This window comes from Chrysochloris asiatica, unplaced genomic scaffold, assembly GCF_000296735.1.
Source record: "Chrysochloris asiatica unplaced genomic scaffold, ChrAsi1.0 scaffold00056, whole genome shotgun sequence".
Taxonomy (NCBI): Eukaryota; Metazoa; Chordata; class Mammalia; order Afrosoricida; family Chrysochloridae; genus Chrysochloris; species Chrysochloris asiatica.
Window position 1 is genome coordinate 7,000,857 of NW_006408574.1, and position 6,521 is coordinate 7,007,377.

Sequence of the window (6,521 nt, forward strand, 5' to 3'; positions counted from 1 at the left end):
ACATTATTAATGTTCCATTAATGACATTAATTTACATACAATAATAATAAAGTCACTTGATTAACAATGAAATCTTTATGAGGAGAGCTGGGTGTGCAGTAGATGAAAAGTTGTTTCCACAGAGTCGAGGGGTTTCTTCCTGGTGAGGCTGACACCTCCCTCTTCCTCCACCTCTTAGCCTAAGGCCATTACAACATGAGCAATGGGGGGCACCTGGGCCAGGAACAAGAGCCACCTCTCCCAGGCCAAGAAGTGTCCCTATTTGAGGAGAAGATGTCAAATAAATAAATAAAACTCTGTATAAATTTAAATAATTGGAAGGCAGCTTGACTGAAAAAGACACTTTTCTTTTTCACTACAAATGTCACCATCTGGACTTTTCCTTTTTTAATTTCTTCAGGACCTGACAAGTCACTGGGCTGATAGAATCACACCCAGTCAAAAATGACAGACATATCTCAGCAAGCTGGTCTGGGCAGGGCTCCAGAAAGGTCGATGAGGACCCAGCAAACAGAGGGAGGGTGATGCCCATCCCTCCCCCAAACACGGCGCTCCTTAGGTGCAATCTGCTTAAATAGATAGAGCCCACACACTGACAGACGGACTTACAGACAGACACAGACAGGCATTCATAGCACACGCCATACACACATATACATAGACAGACAGAGACATCACACATACATATATACACAGACAGGTAGACAACACACTGACAGCACACCACACCGCGTACCCATATAGACAGACAGATAGACAGACCACACACACACACACACACACACATCAAACACACCACAAAGAAACATACCACACAACCATGCACACATAGATAAACACACCCACACAAACACAGACAGACAACACATGCATACACCACACCCCACACAGACACATAGGCAGACAAACACACTCAATACACCACACAGACACACACTGCAGAGACACACGCCACACACACACATGCATATCACACTTACACAGACACACATCACATAGAAACATAGACAGACAGACATACCACACACTATACAGACACATCACACACACTCACACACACACACCACACAAACTCTGACAGTTGCACACATATGCAGACTGCCCTCCCTCCCTACATACACTTTACAGACACACATATCACACACACATGACACATGTGCACACACACAACAAGCACACATGCTGGATATCCACAGCATCCCAGACAGCATTCAATTAGCTCTGTAGGGAATTCAGTTCCCAGTGAAGGGACAAGGCAGGGAATGCCATTGGACCGACTGTTGCTATTAATACAGTACTGGTGCCTATCCCCAGCCCCTGCCCATTTCTATGCATGTCCTGGTTTCCCCCAAACATCCTAGATGGAGAAGATGAAAGGAACCCAAGGGACCCAGTGGAGTCACTCCCAAAAACCCCTCTTTCAGGCTGGCTAACCCAGGAACCTCGAGGGGCCACTAGCCTCAGGAAGTCACATATAACTCTTCCTACCCACCAGCCCACCTCGCTTCATAGGTTAATTTTTGCTACTTCTGCTGATCTAGTGAGGATTGTCTGCAGATACAATGCCCCCCACCTTTAGATTTTATGGGGAATATTTTTTTCCCAAACAGAAAAATTTGCCATTTTGAAAACTGTCATCTAAAATGAAGTCCAAAGTCTCAGATGTTGGAAATATTTGCCTGTGGCTTGTTTTGTTGGCACTGGCTTTGTGTGTAAGTGTTGTGAGAGTGTATGGACATACATCTAGCTACATGCACACAGAGTCCTGGTGTGGCACTGTAGGATAAGCACTGGACTGAGAGGTTGGTTTGCACTGCAGCAGTCAGCAGTTCATACCCACCAGTCGGTCCTCAGAAACCCTATTTAGGGTCGCTTAGGAGCTCTGTTAGCGTAGTGGTTATGAATCGGGCTGGTAACCTCAAGGTCATCAGTTCGAAACTACCAGCTGTTCCGTGGGAGAAAGATGAGGCTTTCTGCTCCCGTAAAGATTTACAGCCTTGGAAACCCTGTACAGGGTGGCTATGAGTCGGAACTGACTCCACGGCACATAACCAAATGGACTTTTAGTACAAAATCGGCAGTTCAAACCCACTATCTGTTCCTTGGAAACCCTACACAGGGTCACTATGAGTCAAAATCAACTCTACAGCACTTAACAACAAGAACCCACACACTCGATTCAAGGGCAGTGAGTTTGTTTTCAGTTTGACTTTGAGCTTGCAATCATAGTCTGGTGCCTGATGCATAAGAACATTGCAAAACTTGTACAAACTTGGGCTGACTTTTAATTGTGTGTATAGACATGCAAATGGATAGGTATGTGCTGTTAGGGCCATCAAGTTGGTTGGATGTAAATTTTTTTTTTTACAGAAGCAGAAACCCCATCTTTCTCTTATGGAGTTGCTGCTGTGTTGGACCTGTTGACCTTCCAGTTAGCAAACCAGTGCTTATTCTATAGTATCAGAGCTCAAGGTCTAGAAAGAAGACAAACATAGATAGATAGATAGATAGATAGATAGATAGATAGATAGATAGATAGATAGATAATAGATAGAGGATAGATAGATGATAGATGGATAGATAGTAGATAGGTAGATAGTGGATAGATGGGTAGATAGATGGATGATAGATGGTAGATAAATGGGTAGATGGTGGATAGACTGATAGATGGGTAGACAGATAGGTGATAGATAGATGGTGGATAGATAGGTAGATGGGTAGATAGATGTGGATAGATAGGTAGATAGGTGATCTGTGTTTGCTTCAACAGCACATACACTGAAGTTGGATCACTACAAAGAAGAATGGAGGTCAGCAGGGCCCTGGCATAAGAACGACATGCAAATTCATGAAGCATCATGTGTTTTTAAAAGGGATTGTCTCTGATCACTAAAACACAAAACTAAATTCCCGTCCGGTCACCTGTGACTATTGGAGACCCCACAAGTGTAACAGCAGAACCTTGCTTTATAGGGTCTCCAGTACTTGATCTTTCAGATGTAGATCACTAGGGCTTTCTTCCAAAGCACCTCTCAGCTGGCATTAGAGGCATTGTACTTCTGTATCATGGTGGTCACTTCCCTGACCAAGAGAAATGGAATCAGATGCTCTGTTCTATGAATGAGAGGTGGACTTGCAGAGTCCACACAAAGCTGGGAGCAGTAAGCTCTTCCTATGGCAAGGATTTTGGTGTCATGAAAAATAAAGACACCAAACACCCAGTTATGAGTCCTGGATCAGTTGTGGTCTATAGGTGTGGTGCCTTGAAGTTACTTGATACACCTTTTCTATTTAAAATCTTTTTAATTCCCACCAAATGACTGGGTTGCTGTTGTTGTTATATGTCATGGAGTCAGTTCTGACTCATAGCAACCCTGTATAGAGTTTCTGAGGAGCGGCCGGTGAGTTTAAATTAATGACCTTGCATTCAAACTGCCCTTGCAGTCCAGCACATTAACCAGCAGTACTCCCGTAAAGATTTACACCCTCGGAAACCCTGTACAGGGTCGCTATGGGTCGGACCCGACTCAACGGCACTTAACAACAACAACAACAAACCACCAGGACACTAAGTGATTGGGTGGGACTATGCAAATAAGGTATATAAGACTCTCAGGCTGGGATTGGTTAGCTTTGTCCTTCAGTTAGGTTTAAAAGGAGACAAGAAGCAGAGACAGAAAATCCCAGGACCATCAAGAAGGAAGAGCTTGAGTGGAGCATGAGACCTCAAGGGGAGCAGAGATAATGGCAGAGATAACAGCAGAGGCAGTAGTATGGAGAGACACAGCGGCTTCCAGCTCTAGACCCATGGACTGAGTAAGGCTGAGTGCCTACAGGCAGGAGACTGGCTTGAAGAATGTGCCCTTTGGGCATTCACAGACTGGCTCAAAGAGCTTTGTAACATTTGTCCCAACAGGGCAGAGGCCAAGGAACCACATGGCTGAGAGGCCAAAGACAAGAGTGAGGCGTTTGGATGCTTCACACGAAAGTCGTGCCTCACAGAGAGTGAGGTAACAGCAGTGGAAAAACAGACTTTAGATTTATATCAGAACCGAGCACCTACTGCACAGCAGTGATGAGGAGACTGAAAGGCAGGCATGGACTTCATCTTCCTTCTGGAACGGCTCTGATGAAACACGCCCCTTGGATCAGGTTTGTTGATTCTCCCCCAGATGGCCATATGATGAAAATCGGGAACAATACATGGGCTTGGAAATGTGGAATAGGAGTTTATGTCTCTGCACCACCCATTGGTTTTTATTTTGTGGGGTGAGGAAGATGAGCTTTCATCACTACGTCAGGCTCTCTGGGGTGCATTCTTGGTCTTAGCTATTACATTCAGCAGCACCTACAGGTGAGTTAAGTAGTTCCTCTCATTATTTTAGTGAAAAACAACAAACTGACACATGAAGTGGGTGTGTATTCTCTAGGATCTCGTTTAGATGTCTTTACAAAGAAACAAACAAGATACTAGATTCCAGAAAGAAATTCTGATTCATGGCAACCCCACCGGTGTCAGAATAGAACTGTGCTATTTATGTAGGGTCTCCAATGGCTGGTCTTTTAGAATTAGATTGCCAGGCTCTTCTTCCTCTTCTTCTCTGGGTGGGTTAGAACCAACAACCTTTTATTGAGTAACTGAGGTCTTAATCAGTTTTGCCACCCAGCTACTACAAAATCTGTCTGTGATGGTATAACATACAAATGCCTACAAGGCAAATGAACTAATGTAACTATTATTCAGATTTATGCACCAAAAGCCAGTGGTGATGAAATTGATGTATTCTACCTAGTTTTTCAGTCTGAAATTGATCAGATGTGTAATCAAGATGCATTGATAATTTCTAGTGAATGAAATGTGAAAGTTGGAAAGAAAGAACCATCAGTGATTGAGAAATAAGGCCTTGGTGATAGAAATGATGCTGGAGATTGCAAGATAGATTTTGCAAGACCAATGAGTTATTCAAATGCATTTTCTCAACAACCTATAAGACTACTATACATGTGGACCTCACTGTATAGGAATCAAACTGACTACATCTTTGGGAAGAGGCTATGGAGAAACTCAATATTATCAGCCAAAACAAGATTAAGGATTGAATGTAGACTAGACTATCAATTGCTCAGATGAAAATTTAGACTGAAGCTGAAGAAAATTAACACAAGACCGTGAGAGCCAAAATATGACCTTAAATATATCTGATCTCAGTTTAGAGACCATTTCAATAACAAACTGAAGCATTAGACACTGATGACCAAAGATCAGAAGAGCTGTGGAGTGACATCAAGAAAATCATTCATGAAGAAACCAAAAGGTCATTAAAAAGACAGGAAAGAAAACAAAAAAACAAAAAAACAAAATGATGTCAGAAGAGACATGAGCACAGAGAATCTAAAACAATTGGAAGAAATTAGGAATTAAAACTGAAGAGCATATTTTAAAGGGCAGCTTGAGAAGACAAAGTAAAGTACTATAACACGATGTACAATGACCTGGAATTAGAAAACCAAAGGGCAAGAATAAGCTGAAGGAACTGAAGAAAAAAATCCAAGCCTTGGGTTGCAATATTGAGGGATTCTATGGGCAAAATATTGAATGATGCACGAAGCATCAAAAGAAGATGACCTTGTACCAAAAAGAATTCATTGATGCTCCGCCATTTCAAGAGTTGGAGTACGGTCAAGAATCAAAGGCACTTAAGGAAGAAATCTAAACTGCACTTAAAGAAGGCATTGGCAAAAAACAAGGATCCAGAAATTGATGGAAAACCAATTGAAATATTTCAACAAACTGGTAAAACGCTGGAGGTGCTGACTTGTCTTTGCCAAAATATTTAGAAGACAGCACCTGGAAGAGAAAAGTATGTGTGCCCATTCCAAAGAAAGGTGACCCAACAGCATGCAAGAGTCATCAAGCAATATCATTAACATCACATGCGAGTAAAATTTTACTGAAGATAATTCAAAAGTGATGCCAGCAGTACATTGACAAGGAGCTGCCAAAAAGTCAAGCCAAATTCAGAAGAGGACATGGAATGAGGGATATCATTGCTGACATCAAATGAATCTTGGCTAAAAGCAAAATATACTGGAACAATGTTTACTTGTGTTTTGTTGACTATGTATAGGCATTTGACAGTGTGGATTATAAAAAACTATGGATAACATTTTGAAGAATAGATATTCCAGAACACTTTGTTGTGCTCCCCTGGTTTATTGTATATAAACCAAGAAACAGCTGTTAGAACAAAAGAAGAAGATATTGAATAGCTTAAAATCAGGTGAGCATCAGGGTTTTATCTTTTCACGGTACTTATTCAATGCTGAGCAAATAATCCAATAAACTGAATTATATGAAGAAGAGCATGACATCAAGATTGGAGGAAGACTCATTAACAACCTGCAGTACGCACATGAGACAGCCTTGCTTGCTGGAAGTGAAAAGGAATTGAAATACTTAATGCTGAAGACCAAAGCCACAGCCTTCGGTATGGGTTGCACCTTAATGTCAAAAAAAAAAA